Genomic DNA, 14,796 nt, shown 5'->3' on the forward strand with positions numbered 1-14,796 from the left:
GGAAATTTGCACACAGGGAGAACGCCGTGCAAAGATGAAGGCAGACACTGGGGTGAGGTGTCTACCAGACAAGGAAGGAACGCCAAGGACTGTCAGCAAACCACAGGAAGCTAGGAGAGGGCTGAACCGCACTCCCTCCAGCTCTAAAGATTCTACCCCCACTGACACCTTGATCTTGGTGGACTCCTGGCCTCCAGAAGCGCGAGGCAATACATTACTCTTCTATAAGCCTCTCAGTTTGTGGGACTTTATGACAGCAGCCCAAGCAGACCAACACAGGCAGGAATAGTAACAAGAAATCAAACCAAAAAAGATTCACAAAGATCAAACCAACCATCCTAGAAACAAACATCCCCAGCATCTTGTCCCATAACCAATTAACACATCACCTAACCACCTAACCCCACTCTCATGCCTGTAGCTTTGGGGTAAATGTTTCACATTCTCTCTCCACCCCCACCTAATTTTTTTTTTTTTTTTTTTTTTTTTGGATGTTTAGGGCTGCGCCTGTGGCATGTGGAAATTCCTAGGCTAGGGATTGAATCGGAGCTGCAAGTGCCAGCTTATGCCACAGCCACAGCAATGCTGGATCCTTAACCCAATGAGTGAGACCAGGGATCCAACCCGAGTCTTCATGAATAACAGGTTTGTTACCGCTGAGCCACAACGGGAACTCTGCACATACGCCTAATTTTAAAATGTAAAACAAGAATTCCCGTCGTGGCGCAGCGGAAACGAATCCAACTAGGAACCATGAGGTTGTGAGTTCGATCCCTGGCCTTGCTCAGTGGGTTAAGGTTCCAGCATTGCCAAGAGCTATGGTGTACGTCACAGATGTGGCTTGGATCTGACATTGCTGTGGCTGTGGCGTAGGCTGGCAGCTGTAGCTCCGACTAGACTCTACATGCCGTGGGTGCAGCCCTAAAAGGCAAAAAATAAAATAAACTGTAAAACAACAAAGGCATTTGACTTTATTACAATCCTGTGCATGTGTCAGTACCATCCCACTCACCTACAGAGAATTGAACCATTGTCCAGAATCTCATGGTGTTGCATTAAAGCACTGGAAGAAAAGAACATACCAGAAAACCCTTGGTAACTCTAGCTAGAGACTCAGCTTTTGTCTTCAGAATGGAAACTCTCCTAACAGCAACCAAGACAACTTCAACAGGGAAGCTATAGCTTCCACAACCGTATAGCAGTTCTAGCAGGCGCTGTATCCCTACGCATCCCCAAACTGCCACTCCCAGAGCAAGAGCAGTCACAGCAGGATCCCACACCATCTGCCTCCCCATACTTCCAGTGCAGGCTCCAACCCTCAACAAGACCTCACCGAATGTCCCAGCAGCCCTTGCTCCCATCAGGCTAGGATCTTCCTTCCAGTGGCCTTTCCTTTGCTCGTCCCAGTTTCTGTCAGGGCAAAAAGCAGAGACAGAAAGATACAAACGCCAAACTAAAATCTTGGTCATAACAAGCAAGTGAGCTGGGGGAGAGTTTATAGACGGTTGTACGTTCACAAGGCCCTTTAGGCAAGATTTCAAAATGGCAGCTCACTAAATGCCATTTGGTCTAAATCTGCTCACCCAAACCTCCCCCCCCATTCTCCAAGGGGTGTCCATAATTACACGCACAGCCACCTGCAAACGTGAAATCTGAATCTCTCTTCTTTCACAGATTAGAGAGGTGGGAACCACAAAGATTAGCTCCCAATGCCAGAGAAAAAGTTAGAGAGGGGGAAAGAAGGAGAGAAGGGACCTTCACGGCGGCATGCAAGGACGTGGCGGGCCCATCCCATCCCGTATCTCAGCTATTATGCATTCCCAACTGGCTTGGCCAAAATCCAGGGAGACTCCAGGCTGGTGAGTCTGTGAATGTGAGGCAGAGATAAGCGACTCGGAGAGGGGGAGCTCGCCCACAGTTATATATGGGCTGCGGCACTGTCGGAGCAAAGAGCCAAGGGAATCTTCCTGCTCCCCCAGATTAAGAATTCTCTTTCCTGGCCTCCTCCTACTCTCTGCAAGGTAACTAAGCAGTTATCTGGAGAACCTGAAAAGTCAGGGGCTTTGCAAGGTTTTCTTAATGTGCTAAAAACACATTGACCCTGGCTACTTGTTTGTAATAAAACTGGGTTGGTAGGAAGCTCCATTCCTTCCTTCATCTCTGGGACAGCCATCCTGAGGCCAGCTCCTGAGAAACGGGGGGGAGGGGGGGGCTCTCCAGCCCTGCCCTCGGCAGCAGGGATATGCTTTGGGAGCTCAGAAGAAGGTGCATTTCCTTCCAGAAGGAGGCTGGGCCTTTGGGGAAGGATGCAACTGGACAAACAGAAATAAGAAGACAGCCTTCCTAGACAGGGAGCTGTAGGAATAAAGCCCCAGAAGAGAGTGATGCTTGTCCAGACAAGGAGAGCGGCTGGGGGGCAGAGGGGCAAACATCTTTTCTCTTCTCCTCCTCCTCTTTTTAATGGCTGCACCAGAGGCATATGAAAGTTCCTGTGCCAGGGATCAAATCCAAACCATAGCTAAAACCTACACAACAGCTGCGGTAACGCCAGATCCTTAACCCACTGCACTGGCCCTCGGGGATCCAACCCTCGCCGCCACAGAGACACCAGATCTTTAACCTGCTGCACCACAGCAGGAACTCCCGGCAAAGAAAATATCTTATGGAAACGGAGGGATCAGGTGCCGGGAGCTGATCCACCCCACTTCGTCAACTCCAGGGCATCCCTGTGTGTGTCCTATGCGCCCTCATCCAGCAACATGGGGCCCTCGTGAAGTCTAGAGGAAAGGAATGTCTGCCCCAAGCCCTGCCCCAGGGTCAGACGCCTGGAAAAAATTCCTGGGATTATTTGGTGTTGTCTGAGATGGATTTGGAGCCACCCTGGCTGAAGACAGAAGTGGCTTTGGGTGGGGCTCCCAGGCCTGGTCTGTGGCAAGCTGAGGGCACTGTCGTGTGTCAAAAACGTTTGCCCTTGCTGTTTACCAGTCTGGATCTGCTTGTCTTTCTCTTCTCTGTTCACTGAATCCTTAAAAACCATCTCCTCCCCAAAGCTCTCCTGATCCCTTCGTTCAGAATTAACCCATTGCCCCTTATACAAGTCACTGTGTCTCTCCTTCCGTGTGTGCTTACCTGTCTTATCTCACGAGACATCAGTGCTTAAATCTCAGGAACCAGGTCTTACACATCTTTTGATTCCTAGCACCAACTCTTCCACATCAGACAGTCAGTACTTTCTGAGTTGAACACACAGACCCATAAGGAGTGACCTGGTACTGGCTGACACTCCTTATTCCTACATCCATTCATTTGTTTGTCCAAAAAAGCAGGTGAGTGCCCAGGATCTGGCGAGCTGGCTCATCGCCCACAGAGCACACTCAACTCTTCAACCAATCAGCTGAAAAACGATGTTCAATGTCCAGGCTTCAGTACAAGGGCTTCTTTTCAGGTCTGGGACATACAACATTCCACAGGATCACTGGCAAAAACCTGACCGCGGCAAGGTGGGTACGGCCTACATCCCGCTGCCCATATCTGTCCAGATGGAAAGTCACACCCCCAAGAAGGACCCCTGGGGGAGACAGATTGTCTGGGGTGTGGATGAGGGCCCTCAAGGGCTCTGGCCGGCCCAACCAGGGCAAGCCTAGATATGCCTATCACAGAAAGGGGCAGAGTGACGATAGTTCCTCCTTCAACGCTCACAGTACTCCGAGGAGGCCAGGTCGGGGGCTGGTAATGAGGGCTGTGGGGAGGGCTCTAGGAAGTCTTCTCAGCAGAGTACACACGATCATGGAGGTGGGAGAATTCGCTGAAGTTCATGAGAAAAGTCCCCCCTGCTCAGAGATCAATAGGTGTGAGCCCCTTGAGAAACTGCTCTATGGGGGAGGGAGGAGAGGAGAGGAGAAGGGAGAGGGAAGGAGTGGGTGAGGGACATTTATCTCAGGTCTCTTACAGCATCTTCCATCCTCCTAGTCAGATAGAGGATCCTAATCTGAACCTCCCCTGCCAACAACTGGAAAGGTGTCTGAGACCAGGGACCGTTGGAGAGAAAGTTGACCCAGGGGGCATCAAATAATAAACCAAGAAAAAATCCTGAAGTCAAAACAAGGGATAAATTTTCCTTATCTCTCCAAGACATGCTTCAAAGCAACTAGCTGCTGTCTGCCCAGCTTGGGAAGATGATAATGGTTTTTAATGGCCTGGAAACAATAGGACTGGCCTTTGTAATCAAGTTTAACCAATTAAGCCTTTAGGCTCCCTTCCGGCACCCTGCGGGGCCCCGCCACCACCCCCTGCTCTGTGACAGGGCAACCTTCAGGGGTCTGAGAAGAGAAGGGATCCAGGCCCAAGATGCACTGCCTCTGAGTCCTCAGGTGGCATCCAGAGGAAAAATGAAACCTGGGGGCAGCAGTGAGGGTTGGTTGCCCAGACGGAGTGTCAAAGAAAATTGCCTTATCCTCCATCTGGCCAAAAGGAAGAAGAATCCATCTTTTCAGAAAACACCAAAAACAAAAGCGAGACATGGCACACCAGGGAACTGGATTAGAGGTAAACTTCAACCTTTCTCATTCTTTCAGCTAACACCTGTGTACACCTGCCATGGTGCTAGGCCCCTGCAGGGGGAGCAGAAGATGCAAAGAAAATACCTGCCCTCCACGGAATCCCGGTCTGGTGCTGCGAATAAGGTAGATACACAGATATTGATAATAAAGGTTAGTGCAATAGTATTTGCAAAGTGTTGCCTATGCCCAGACCTCTATTTCTGTTTCTTTTCTTCTTACTTCGATGTACCCTGTTCCATGTAGGTGACTGGGGCAGACAATATTCAGACAGAAAAGAGAACACGAAAGAAAAAGGAGCCAAGCTCCTCCTTCCCTCCTTTCTAGGTTCAGCCCCAGTTCTGGGAAAGAAGAGGACCTGTGGTCACTAAAGGCCTGAGCAGGTCCAGGCCACTGAGTCACAGTTCATGCCATGTGTGTTCCTGTACCAACAAGGCATATTTTTGCTGAATTATGCAAAATTCTGGCCATCTGGATTTTTCTATCTGGTTTACCAGCTCCCAGCACCCACCAACTCTTAGACATGATGTGTGAATGTGTGTGCACACGCACCCAAGCACACATGTATATGCATAAATACATGTGCACACACGTTAATGGTGATATGATGGAGGAACTCCTAAGGCTTTTCATCCACAGTTCCAAAGCTAACCATCTCTCCTTTTGAAAACAATGACAAATACTCTGTTTTGCATTGTGTAGCTCTCATTTTTCAGTTCTTCAATAAATACTATCTCATGTTCATGCCACAAGCAACCTTGGGTGGTAACAACAGACAAACACTGTTATCTCCATTTAAAATTTTTCCTCCTCCATCCATTTGCTTTCTGCTCAGCAACAGTCGAGCACCTCCCATGTACTAGTAGGTGTATAAAGTTTATAAGACTGAGCAAGACAAATGCAGGCCCCGCCTGTGATGGCTTCATAGCCCAGTGGTGGAGAGAGATGGGGACCTGCACTCTGTCTCCAGGATCTGGGGCAACTTCCAGAGGAGATGATTGAGACAAACGTTAAAAGACACATATGATTTCGCCAGGTGGAAAGGAGATTCGGGGGAGGCAGGCCTTCCATTTGTGCTCAGAGAAGAGTGAGCTGTCTGGTGTGTCCAGACCACAGGGTAAGTGGCAGTGAAGGGCCCCGCATGAGAAGCGAGACTGGAGAGGTGGGCTGGGCCCAGACCATGGAGCCAAGAAAGTCTTGCCAAGGAGTTTGGACTTTGTCCTGTGGGCAATGAGGAAACCACTGAGGGCTTTAAACAGAGGCAGGTGACATGATCAGATTTATGTTTTAGCAAGATTATTCTGGCTGCTGAGTGGAGAGTGCACTGGAATAGGAAGAGACTGAGCAGACTCTGGAGACATTTCCAAAATAGAATTAACAGGACTGGGTGTCCCATTGGAGGCAGGAGGGGAAGGAGGTGTTGGAGACAGCTTTCTCATGTGGGCTTGAGGGGCGCTCATCCAAGACAGGAAACCAATAAGAAAGCAAGAGGCAGAGAAAGTAAGTGCTTTGCCTAAGGTCACATAAATTACATGACGGCAGACCCAAGCCAGAAATCTAAAATTCTTTCTGGTAGAAACCTCTGGGTTTGGCATGTTAGCATCAACCAGGGACTAAATTTAGCTATCATCTGCCAGGCTATTTCTTTGTTCCCTACTAGTTTTACACGTGTTCACTTTCTACCCTATGGCAATCACAAGTCCATGGAGGCAAAACTCCTTTGACCTCCTCTAGGGCCTGGCACAAACTAGGCACCAAGTGGTCAACAACTATTTGTTATTAAATCAAACCTCTGGAGCCCCAAGAGCACCTTAGGCGTTGCCTTAATTGCAACACGAGACCATTTCCTTCTTTAATTTTTAACGAACAGTATTTTTAAAATAATACCCAGGGGAGGCAGGATAAGTTAGGAGGATAGGAATAACACATACACACCACCATATAGAAAATAGATAATAGTTCTTGTCATGGCTTAGTGGTTAATGAAGCCGACTAGTATCCATGAGGATGTGAGTTCTATCCCTGGCCTCGCTCAGTGGGTTGGGGATCTGGTGTTGCCGTGAGCTGTGGTGTAGACTGCAGCTAGAGATGTGGCTTGTGGCTGTGTCTGTGGGGAAGGCCAGCAGCTGCAGCTCCGATTTGGACTCCTAGCCTGGGAACTTCCATATGCCATGGATGTAGCCCTAAAAAGACAAAAAGACAAAAAATAAAAGTAAAAATAAAATAGATACTAAACAAGGACCTACTGTATGGTACAGGGAAATCTAATCAATAGTCTGTAATAACCCATATGGGAAAAAAGAATGCATATATGTGTATGTATAACTGATTCACTGTGCTGTATACCTGAAACTAATACAACAATGTAAATCAATGATATTCCAATAAAAATTTTTAAATAATAATAATATAAATAAATAAATAATACATAGATTGAGAAATTCTCAGATGCAATGGATTTCACAGTCTAGGAAATTTTTTTTTTTTAATTTTATGGCTGCACCCGAAGCATATGGAAGTTCCCAGGCCAGGGATTGAATTCAAGCCCCATCTGTGACCTACGCCAGGGCTTGGGATTAAAACCGCACCTTTAACCCACATGCTGGGCCAGGGATTGAACCTGTGCCTCCACAGTGACCCAAGATCCTGCAGTCAGATTCTTAACCCACTGTGCCACAGTGGGAGCTCCCAAAGTCTAGGAAACTTTTAACAGGAAAAAAAAAATTAGAGGGATCACCTTAGCTTTGCCAACTTTTTTTATTTTGCCAAATAAGAACATTCTAAAACCTTACTGCCGTCTACTACACTGCTTCTTCAAAGAAAGGACATTTAATACATATCAAAAAAGTCAGAATAATATAATTTTAAGATTAAAGATAATCTTTCTATTAAGATCAGAGTTCCTCAATCTTAGCACAATCGATACCTTGGGCCAGTTAAAGCTTTGCTATGGGGGCGAGAAGAAGGGGGGAGCAAGATCCTATGCATGTGGGATGTTCTGCAGCATCTCTGGCAACTACTCATGATATGCCAGAAGCACTCCCAAGTTGTGACAACCACAAAACGTCTCCAAGCTTTACCCAATATCCCCTGGGGGCAAGAGCATCTCAGTTGAGAACCAATGAATTAAATAAAGTAAGCCTTATTAAAAATCTAGTTATGGAGTTCTCGTCATGGCTCGTGGCAACGAACCCGGCTAGTATCCATGAGGACGTGGGTTGCCGTGAGCTGTGGTCTAGGTCATAGACACGGCATAGGCCAACAGCTGTACCTCCGATTCGACCCCTAGCCTGGGAACTTTCATATGCCACAGGTGTGGCCATAAAAAGAAAAGAATAAAATAAAATAAAATCTAGTTATATTATCTGTATACTTTATTTTATTTGGCCACAACTGCGGCATGTGGAAGTTCCTGGGCCAGGGATCAAACCCAAGCCAAACCAGCAACCCAAGCCACTGCAGTGACAATGCCAGGTCCTTAAGCCTCTTTGCCACAAGGGAACTCCAAATCCTTATATTTTAGACCAGGAAAACTTCATTACAGATTGGTATCAGTCCACAAACCAGCTTTGAGGAACAAGAGGCAGAGAGGTTAAGAGAATGGGATTTGAGGTCAGTTCTGCCTCACTCATTGCCTGACTTTGAGCAAATGCCTGCTCTAAGCCTCCCTTTCCTCTCCTGTAGGATGAGGACAGCACCTTGCATCAGAGCTGGGAGGATTAAATGGAATTTGAGGTAACACACTTAGCAACAAGCCTGGCAAGTGATGGTTGGCAGAGCGGGGTATGATCATTACTAATTAATTTCTACCTCTTCTATAGCACATAGCACAGTGTCTGGCACATTCATGATCGTGACCCAGATCTAGGGCTTCTGAGCTAAATGGACCTTGCTCAGAATGTAGAAGTTCTTGGATAAGCATTTGCTGAATGAATAATGAACCCCCGATCACCCTGCTCTCACCAGTTCCTTTCTTCAACTCCACAACATGTAAGTCCTTTCCTCTCTTACCAGAACTTCCTCAAATCCCACCCATGGGGATTAAACCCACAAAAGAAGTCTGGCCAGTCCAAGAGCCTTGCCCCGGATCTATGGATGGGACTTTGTGGAACCCTCTAGCGATTAGTATCAAGACAGCCCCCTCCCACTCCCTGGACTTTGAATAACTCTCAGCCCACCCACAAGAGTGCGGCCTTGCTTAGGGCCACCATTAAAGTCACCCATTGCCTCCATAGCATCAGACTGCTGCCGTCCTCCTGAGATATTTAAACTGGAGGTGGGCCAGGGACAGAAAAAAGAGGTGGCACTATCCTTGAACAAATGTAGCTATAAAAGGGCGTGGGAAGCAGGGCAAACGACAAATTAAACAAGCAGGCAACCTCAAAGGAAGGGGAGGTGGAGAGGCTCCAACAAAAGGGTCAGAGGTCCCGCGGCTTCTTCCCTCCCCACCAAGCCCACCCCCTGCCTCAACAGACAGAGCACTGGTAGCTCTTACAAGGGGAAAAACACTCTTCTTATACACCAGACAGGGCCAGAGCCCAGTCAGCATAAATTTCTGGGGTTCATCTCAAAGTACATTAAGTATCTTGCAACAATTCCCCAAAGGACAGAGCTTTTCTGGCCATCACAGGGTGATAGGACATGAGCATGGGGACAGGACTTCAAGAGCAGGTGACCCAAGCTCTCATTCTCTAGATGGGGAAACTGAGGCTCAGAGAGAGAAAGGAACTGACTCAGGCTCATCCCAGTAGGCTCCAGTCAGTGGCAGCACAGAGCCGAGAGCTCGAGGCTTCAGTTTTGGCACAGAGCTTTGCTAGAGGCTGGCAAACATATCCAGAGAAGAGGAAGATGTGTTAGGAACTAAATTGCACCCTTCCTGAAAATACAGTTGATCACATTTGCAGCCTCAGATGAGGAGAGGATCAACAAGTTCTCAGAAGGGACCACTGATCTGGTCCTGTGGCTTCTCTATCCATTTGGAAACTATTAAGAGAATAAGTCACCTTCCACAGGAGAATCCAGCGACTGCTGTCTCTGCCCCCACCATGCACCATCTGTCTTCTCCAGACATCTGACACATGACCAAAATCAAAGAGAACTATAAAGACCATTTGAGGGAGGAGGGCATTGGGGTGGGGGGCACACACATGTACTTAAAATGGAAGGACAGACAGGAAACTCATGAGGCCAAATGCTAATAAAAGGTGAATCTAAGCAAAAGGTCTAGAAATGTTCAGTGTACCATTCTTGCAACTTTTCAGGTGTGAAATCTTTCTAAGTAAAAATTTGAAGGAGAGAGAAAAAGTGCTAGATCAAAACCTGAATTACATTTTTTAAATTATTTGTTTGTTTTTGTTTTGTTTTGTTTCAGATGTGCCCATGGCATGCAGAAGTTCCTGGGTCAAACCTGAGCCACAGCAGTAACCTTAGCCACAGTAGTGACAACACCATGTCCTTAACCACTAGGCTTCTAGGAAACTCCATAAGTTTTTTTTAATTTTGTTCACTTACTAGTTTTTGTTTTTGCTTTTGTTTTGCCTTTTAGGGCCACACCCATGGCATATAGAGGTTCCCAGGCTAGGAGTTGAATCAGAGCTACAGCAGCCGGCCTACACCACAGCCATAGCCACATCAGATCCGAGCCATGTCTGCGACCTACACCACTGCTCATGGCAACACCAGCTCCTCAACCCACTGAGCAAGGCCAGGGATCCTAGTCAGGTTCGTTAACTACTGAGCCATGACAGGAACTCCAAAACTCCATAAATTTTTCAAATTATTTGGAAAGGATAAGAAATCTCTCCTTCAATTTTACGCAGTTTCTCTAAGGACTAACCGCCTCAGAAAAAGTTGTAAGACATCCCAGAGGTTAGAGGTGTGGGATCCCAGACAAGTATGTGATCTATTGTTCACAGTAGCCAGTAGTGATGGCAACCTTGAGATCCAAAACTGATTTCAAATGTTTCATCCCATTAGCTCCCAAAATACGCATTTGTTTGTACATCATGTATCCTGGTGTCTTTGGTTCACAAAGTAACTTAAATAACAGCAGGTTATGGATGGGGCAAAGGTCAGAATTTTCCAAAAGAGTTCATCACCTTTACAATATACAAGTGATTCATAAATACAGCAAAATGCAGTTTAATTTCTATTCAGTGGGGAAATTCTTTCACATAAATAAATTATTGAATCAAAATCTACATCTCACCTATGATCACCATGGTCTCTATTCGTAGCAGTATTTAATTTGGGCCCTATGAGATCCATAATCCAGCCCTGAAAATCTACCTTTGACCATGTATACAAAATCATGCCAATAGCATGGCACTCAAGGCATGGAGATTTGAGGGAATGCGCCCCATTCAAGAAACTCAAAGGAACACACTGTAGCTAAAATAAAGGTTGCAGGGAGAATGAGCAAAAGAATATGAGGTTGGAAAGATAGGCAGAGATCAGATCTTGGAGGGCTCATATGTTCTACAAAGGAATAAAAAGTCTGTCCTTTGGGCAACAAGGAGCCACTAATGGGTCTGAAGATGGGAGGAATATAACTGGGTCACTCTGGCAGAGGATGGATCAATGGAAGTAACTCAAATGTCTAGTTGGAATGACAACCATCTGAACAGTCAGAGTAGGAGTGAAGACCTGAGGACGAATTAGAGAGGGACATTGAAGATAGCAAATGGACAGTCCCCGGCGGCAAGAAGGCAGATGCACCTGAAAGAGGGGAGTCCAAGATGATTTCCAGCTCGGCCGACTTTGTAGCTGCTGCTGCTGGCCATCCAGATGGGGAAGCCAATCCAGGAAAAGGCTCAGCAGAGGAAAGGAGCAAGTTTGGAACATGCTGAGATTCCACCACGATATGTCAATATGGAGCTCCAGAGAGAAGCCTGGGTTGGATATATGCACTTGAGAGTAATCAGCATATATACAGTCACAGCATATATACAGCATATATACATTCATAGTTATGGCCGTGGATGAGGTCAAGTGGAGAGAAACTGAGAACAAAACAAAAATTGAGTCAAGAATAGAAACTCAGGGGAAAAAAACTTTTATGGGTAGGCAAGGAAGAGGAGACCCCTAAGAACACAGAGGAGTGGCCTAAGAAGCAGAGACCTCAGCCCACATTTAAGTGACCCACTAAACTCTTCCATGCTGGAGTAGAAGAAGGAACAATGATGCATTAAAAAAAACCAAAAGCAACTCACCTCTTGGAGTTCCCATTGCGGCTCAGTAACGAACCCGATTAGTATCCATGAGGATGCGGGTTCCATTCCTGGCCCCACTCAGTGGTTTAAGGATCCTGCATTGCCGTGAGCTGCAGTAAAGGTCACAGACATGGCTCGGATCTGGCATTGCTGTGGCTATGGTATAGGCTGGCAGCTGCAGCTCCAATTCAACCCCTAGCCTGGGAATCTCCATATGAGGTTCCGACCCTAAAAAGAAAACAATAAAATAAACTCACTTGCTAACAACAAAAAGAGAAACAACTCAACAACAACATGGGCAAAGGATTTGAACAGACATTCTCCAGAGAAAATAGGCAAATGGTCAATAAACACGTGAAAAGATAAACAGCGTAATCAATTAGACAAATGAAAATCAAAACCACAACGAGATACCACTTCATATCCACTAGAATGGCTACAATCATAAAGATAACCACAAGGGTAAGCAAGGATGGACCCTCATACATCGCTGGTAGGAAAGTAAAACACTACAGCCACTATGGAAAAATAGTTTGGCAATTCCTCAAAAAGTCCAATATAGAGTTATTACACGTCCCAGCAATTCCACTCCTAGGCATATACCCAAGGGAACTGAAAACACAGGTCCTCACAAAGACTGGTACTTAAATGTTCATATTAGCATCATTCATAACAGCCAAAAAGTAGAAAGAGTCCAAATGTCCATCGACGGATGAATGGACAAATAAAATGTGGTCTATCCACATCAACAGAATATTATTCCACCATAAAAAGGAACAAGACACTGAAAACATGCTAAGTTAAAGAATCCAGACAAAAAAGGCCACATACATTGCCTGATGCCATCTATACGAAATATTCAAAACAAAGAAATCCATAGATACAGAAAGCAGATTCATAGTTGCCGGGGCCTGAGGGAAGGAGAGAATGAGAAGTGAATGTTTATTGGCGTGAGATTTCTTTTCAGTGTGATGAAAAGGTTCTGGAATTAGGTAGTGGTGATGTCTGCACAATTTTGTGGATATACTAAAAGCCTTTCAACTGTACAGTTTAAAATACTAAAGACCAATATTTGAACATTGACTGGACATAAGTGTTGTAAGAAATTATTTGTTGTTTTTTAAGTAGAAGAATGGCATGGTTCTGTTTTTATTCTTTCTTCTGTTTTTAAGTCCTTAACCACTTATATAAATAAATAATTCTTTTTCTTTTTCCTTTAATTTATTTTATTTTTTGCTTTTTAGGGCCATACCTGCAGCATATGGAAATTCCCAGGCTAGGGGTCAAATCAGAGATACAGCTGCTGACCTACACCACCAGCTATAGCAATGCCAGATCCAAGCTGTGTCTGTGACATACACCACAGCTCACGGCAACACTGGATCCTTAATCTACTGAGCAGAGCCGGGAATTGAATCCGCATCCTCCCGGATACTAGTTGGGTTCATTACCACTGCACCACAATGGGAACTCCCAAATAAATAATTCTTAAAATAAAATACTAAATAATCAATGAATGATATATGGTTAAAACAGTGAACTTTATGTTGAGAATTTTATCTCAATAAAAAAAAAATTTTTTTTAGGCAATAAACTCACTGTACAAAAATACCCATAGCCAAGAGGAGCTGGGTAAGCAATTTCTCCAGCTCACCCAAATATTCTGACTAAAGAAGCCAAAACTCCAGATATTCTAATTAAAGAAGCTAAAGAGCAATGCTTCTCAAAACATTCATAAACGTCTTAAAATGCCTTTAAGACATTTGGGGGTGGGTGGCTCTGCTGATGAGTAGAGACAAGACATGAGCTTCATAATAGCCACTCGTGCCTTGGTCAGGCTGCCTCACTTCTAAGACGGCAAAATGCCAAACAAGCAACTATGATTAGACCTACAGAGAGACAGCAACCAGGTGTGACCTGGGCAGAGGTATCCCAGGAAGACCAGGAGAAATGATTTCTGAGCTAGGGTACCAGAAGCCCCAGTGTGGCAACCTCCCTGTTCCCGCTCCTTACTCAACACCCAAAACCCCTGCATTGTGTTCAGGATGACCTCACCAGACAGCATGCCAGGCTGTCCAGGACATCAGCATTCATTGCAGATCTAGCACCTTTCTGTCCACAGTGCCCCAGCCAGTGGCTCTGAATCTCTTTGGAGCCTTAGACACAAGTGACTCTGAAATTAGCACAACTTACATGGCTGACAGCCAGCTCAACATCGTCTTCTGCAGAGATCAAGGTCTGAAGAAGCCGAGGGAGGGACCGGAGACAGACTGCGCATTTATTGGAGGAGCTCAGGGCCTCTGGGGCACAGAACCTGAGGATGGAGCGCCGGGGTTCCACACAACTTCCTGATGATGATTTCATCTCTCTACTTCCCTCTCCAGTGACGGGCTTCCCTCTTTTTGCTCCCCCTCTCCCGCCAAACTCCCAGGGTAACCCCGGATAATAAAGCACCAGAAGGAAAATGCTCTGAGGTGGCAACCCACCACCCCAGAGAGACTGTCAGAGTGGGGAGGCAGAACTTTTGGAGTGAAAAGCCAAACCTCTGGCCCACGCTAGCCATTGGGTAAGCAAACCCTCCTCCAAGCCTCCCTGCTCTGCCCGACCCAAAGGGAAATGGAGCCCAGTGAAACCAGGTCTTCCCTTGGGGTTCTGACCACCTCGTGGGGAGATTATGATTACCCTGCGGTTGCCATGCCTACTGTGATGTCATTCCTTTCATCAATCCATCTGGGTGGATTTTTTTTTCCTTTTCTCTAAAGGACATCTCCCATCCAATGCCTGGGAGCCCACTGGGAGCTCCAGCCCTTGTCTTGTCGAGACCCAGGTAAACCACACTGTCTCGGGACCTCAGAAGACTCCACAGCCCTAATGGAAGCAAGGAAGGGTTAGGACAGCTCCCAGGACACAGAGAAGCTCTCCTCTCAAGCTGATCAATCTCTTCCTACGTTTAAGCAGAACCAAGCAGAGCATGGATTTCACCAGCTCTCAGAAATGCAAACAGGAGAGGGATGTATGGTAAGGTCCTA

General features: G+C 46.2%; 1 protein-coding gene across 4 annotated transcripts in view; it reads right to left on the reverse strand.

Moving 5' to 3' along the window:
• The window catches only part of DPF3 (double PHD fingers 3), a 279,933-nt gene that overhangs the window by 215,608 nt on the left and 49,529 nt on the right, over positions 1 to 14,796 (reverse strand). Inside the window, exon 1 of one of the 4 annotated variants that reach the window (XR_002346005.1) lies at positions 1,334 to 6,587. The exons of the other annotated variants lie outside the window; for them this stretch is intronic. The gene's annotated coding sequence lies outside the window, so the exon portion shown is untranslated. Of the gene's footprint in view, positions 1 to 1,333; positions 6,588 to 14,796 lie in introns of those variants that run through there. 4 annotated transcript variants of the gene reach the window in all.

The sequence above is a fragment of the Sus scrofa genome, chromosome 7, assembly GCF_000003025.6.
Source record: "Sus scrofa isolate TJ Tabasco breed Duroc chromosome 7, Sscrofa11.1, whole genome shotgun sequence".
Classification (NCBI taxonomy): Eukaryota; Metazoa; Chordata; class Mammalia; order Artiodactyla; family Suidae; genus Sus; species Sus scrofa.